This window comes from Mesoplodon mirus, assembly GCF_964341445.2.
Source record: "Mesoplodon mirus genome assembly, chromosome: 4".
Taxonomy (NCBI): domain Eukaryota; kingdom Metazoa; phylum Chordata; class Mammalia; order Artiodactyla; family Ziphiidae; genus Mesoplodon; species Mesoplodon mirus.
This window is the reverse complement of record NC_138979.1, coordinates 160,815,469-160,819,683: the sequence shown is the minus strand read 5'-3', so window position 1 is coordinate 160,819,683 and position 4,215 is coordinate 160,815,469. Positions and strand designations below refer to the sequence as shown.

General features: G+C 40.0%; 1 pseudogene across 1 annotated transcript; it reads right to left on the bottom strand.

Moving 5' to 3' along the window:
- Nucleotides 1-390: 390 nt before the first annotated feature.
- LOC309802459 (protein SET-like) lies at nt 391-3,768 on the bottom strand (annotated as a pseudogene). Its single transcript, XR_014296165.1, has 2 exons — nt 1,746-3,768; nt 391-1,516 (listed from the first exon to the last, which is right to left on the bottom strand). The product of XR_014296165.1 is annotated as a protein SET-like (transcript).
- Nucleotides 3,769-4,215: the final 447 nt, after the last annotated feature.

The window sequence follows — 4,215 nt, the reverse complement described above, 5'->3', positions numbered from 1 at the left end:
CCCTATTTCTAACAGGTATGAACAAGGAACATGTTGTTCCAACTTCTGTTTACAGCCAGCTGGGGGCTTTGATGACAAAGCCAACAGAGGAGGAAGGTCAGAACTGAGAGATATGGAGCTTCAGCCCTGATAGTGCTGTTTATAGAGCTCACTACCTTTGAAACTCCTGTTATTTGAGATGTATTTCCTCACTGTTTAAGGTAGACTGAGTTAGGATTCCCACTGCTTGAACTGGAACCACCCTAACTGAAACCTGGAGGTACATTTTAAGGATACATAGAGAAACAGGAACCTCAGACACACAGTTGGGCCCCATGGAAGTTCAGGAACCCTACTTGTCACTACAAGAAGGGCTGAATATGTAGGTCTCACAGAGAGTGGAACGTAGCTCAGGAACTGGGTGGCCCTTAGGACCCAGTGTAGACCTGGCTGTCACTCCCTCAGCATTAGTAAGTTTTTGATCAATTCTTATCCCAGGACTCTGCCATCTTGGGACTCTTGTTTCAGGTGCATCCCTGCTTTTCTTTATGTATGATTTCTAATCTTGCTATAGCTGTTCAACTCTTCATGTCTTGAGATCTAAATTCCCCAGAGAGGATCTATTTCCTTAAGACAGTCCATCTCGTGAACCCCCTGCCAATCTATAGATTAGATGTTTGTGGGTAAGATGCCCTACCCTTGACTCAATTAACAGTAGTTGAGGGACTTCCCTGGTGGCACAGTGGTTGAGAATCCACCTGCCAATGCAGAGTGCATGGGTTCTAATCCCTGGTCAGGGAAACTGCAAGTTGCAGGATGCAGCCAAAAAAAATAAGTAAATAAATACCCTATACACTTCATTTAGGCATATCATTTGTTGATATTTTGCTACATTCTCTCTCTCCCTCCCTCTTCCATCTATGTATCTATGTATCTATGTATCTATGTATCTATCTATCTGTTTTTCCCCAATCCATTAAACAGTTACTTGAAGCTATTGTGACCCTTCACACCTAAACATTCAGCAGGTATTTCCTAGGAACAAAGCTATCCTTACATGCAACTACTATATACTATTCACTCTAAGGAAACTTAACATAAATACAATTACAGTCGGCCCATTATTTAAATTTCCTCAATTGTCCCAATAATATCCTTTACAGTTTCTTTTTTTTTGGTGTGTGTGTACACATTTAGTTTTATTGTAACAAAGCAACTTGTACACTTCTAATGTTTAAAACTGAACATCATCTTTCCAGTGAAACAAAAAGAAAAATTTAAAAATAAACAGGAATGAAATTACAATAGAGAATGTCAATTGCAAATAAGATCCTACAGGTTCTTCTGATTCTCCCATTGAGTGGTAGGGCTCGAGTCATGATTAGGAGAGAATTTTATTTTAAAAGTGTCATCTTAAATTGCAAGGATGTCCATTAAACATCACAATTAAACATGCCAAAGGAGAAGCCATGTTGTCAAAATGCCCACTTAACCCACCCAAACATCTCAAACCCACCCTTTGCTGACCTTCTATAACCTTTTTTTTTTTTTTTTTTTTTTTTTTTTTTGCGGTACACAGGCCTCTCACTGTTGTGGCCTCTCCCGTTGCGGGGCACAGGCTCCGGACGCGCAGGCTCAGCTGCCATGGCTCACGGGCCCAGCCACTCCGCGGCATGTGGGATCTTCCCGGACCAGGGCACGAACCCGTGTCCCCTGCATCGGCAGGCGGACTCTCAACCACTGCGCCACCAGGGAAGCCCTATAACCCCATTTTTTTAAGTTTTTTTTTTCTTTTTTTAAACAAGAGAAAGTAGACAGATACATGTTGGTAAACACTAACTGTCCATACTCACATAGAGACACAGTGTAATCTCTGAGCCCAATATACAGAGAAAGGAGGAAAAAAGCTAGAATTCTATGTACTACTATACAGGGGCCTAGCACCCTCCAGCTTCCAGCAGAGCTAAGGGAGCAGAAGGTTTTTCTTTTTTCCCACAGAGAATGGTGGTGTTGATTCCATAAAGTTTTTGTTGAGACAGGAAAGGATAAAAATGAATTTGGAACAGAAAGGGGTAGAGATTCTTTTCCCACTGAATTCTGCTCAAGGTATTTTCCCCCAAAATAAGTTGTGAGCCATGGTATAAAGGAGAAAAGAGACCTCAAAAACAGGGCGCCTGAACACAAGAGGAGGAGAAAAGAAAAAGACTGCAACTTGCTCCCAGAGACTGGAGAAAATTAAAAAAGGAAGGTTGGAATCCATCAGGGTTCCATTAGTCATCTTCTTCATCTTCCTCTCCTCCCCCCCATCATCATCTTCATCTTCTTCACCTTCATCCGCATCCCCTTCTTCATCAGTATCTTCCAATCCTTCTTCCTCTTCATCATCATCTTCTTCTTCACCTGCCCCTTCCTCATCATCCACGTCCAGAACCAAGTAGCACTGTAATGGATTTGGCCAAATATCATCTTTGAGGACCTCTCCTAACTCATCTGCACCTGCATCAGAATGATCAGTAAACCAGGTGAAGAAGCTTTCTGGTTCCTCATGCTGTCTCTTCCTGCTGGCTTTATTCTGCATTTGATTTGAACGTTTTGTCAAATCCTTTCTGGATTTCCATTTGATTTGAGTGGACTTTGAAGATGGATCACCACTCTCATTCAGATGAAATTCTTTGGAGAGAACTTTATTTTCGAAGGGTTTTCATCAAAATAAAAATCTATTCTGTAACCTGAGTTAATATCTTCACATTCTGTCACTTCACTCTTGTCAAATAATGCAGCGCCTCTTCATCCTCCTCCCCAAGCAGTGCAGACACTTGTGGATGGTTAACAAATGTTACCCCAAAATTTGGGATTTGGGCCATCAATTCCGACCTCTTCTGAAAAAATGGTTGGCGGAGTTTGTTTTATTTCTGTTCTACTTTCAAAATCTCCTCACAGGCTTGTTCGTTAAGTCTGTCTGTTTCATTTTGTACTTCATCAATATGTTCAATTGCTTCTTGCTGTTCTTTTTTTTCATTGGTCAAGTTCGGAGAAGCAGACGTTTCTTCTGGCCTGAAGGCAGGAGTCAGTTTTGGTTTCTTCGGTTTCTTTGCTTGGGGTGGAAGTGAAGACTGGTGTTTGGGGGCCATGCTGGGAGAAGAGCCAAGAATCCACCCAAGGGAAGCCACTCTGAGAACTCTACAGTTTCTTATTTTTTTAATTCAGGGTACAATCAAGGATCACACATTGCATTTAGTTTTCATGCCTAGTCTCCTTTAATACAAAAACAGTTTTTTTTTTCTTTCATGACATTGACATTTTTTAAGACTCCAAACCGACTGTTTTGCAGAATGTCCCTAAACTTTGGATTTCAGTTTCCTCATAATTAGATTTTTTTTAATTTGGGGGGACAAAAATACTACATAATTAATGTATCCTTATATACCCCACACCATGATGTACATTATGTCAGTTTGTCCCATCAGTAGTGACATCAAGTTTGATCATTTGGGTAAGGCAGTGTTTGCCAAATTTCTCTATTGTAAAGGTATGTATAGTAATCTATGGGATAATACTTTGAGGTTCTGAAAGTATCTTTTTCCCTACAGCTTTTTACCAATGGTTCTGACATCCACTGATGATTCTTGCCCAAATCAGTTATTACAATGATGATTGTAAATGATTTTATATTTCTATCCTTCCTTCTACATTTATCAGTTGTAATATTCCTATACAAAAAAGCTCCCCCATCTCTCTCATTTTGTTTACTCTTAATATCTTATGGACACATGGATTCTTTATTAAAAATGAACATGTACACCTTACATTTATACAATGTTATACATCAAATATATATCAATAAAAATTAAAAATAATCATGTGATAATCCACTACTGTCATTACTAATTTTGATCCTTCAGTTGTCTCAAATTTGACCAACATGAGACTTTTCAAGCTGGTTCCTGTTTCTTTTGGCAAGTCCCCATCAATTTTTGAGCACTTCCTTGCATTTTTCTATAATTAAAAAATTTCCTTATTATGAAGAGGGACCAAGATGGTGACATCGAAGGCTCATGAACTTCCTTCCTCCCATGGACACACAGAATGTACAGCCACGTACAGAGCAATTCCTCTGGGAGAAATCCAGAAACTAGCTTAGCGACTTCTACACATCGAGTAGATGAGAAAATACCCACCTCAAAATGGGTAGGAAAGGCTGAGACACACTCTCACCATGAACCTCACCCTCAGTAC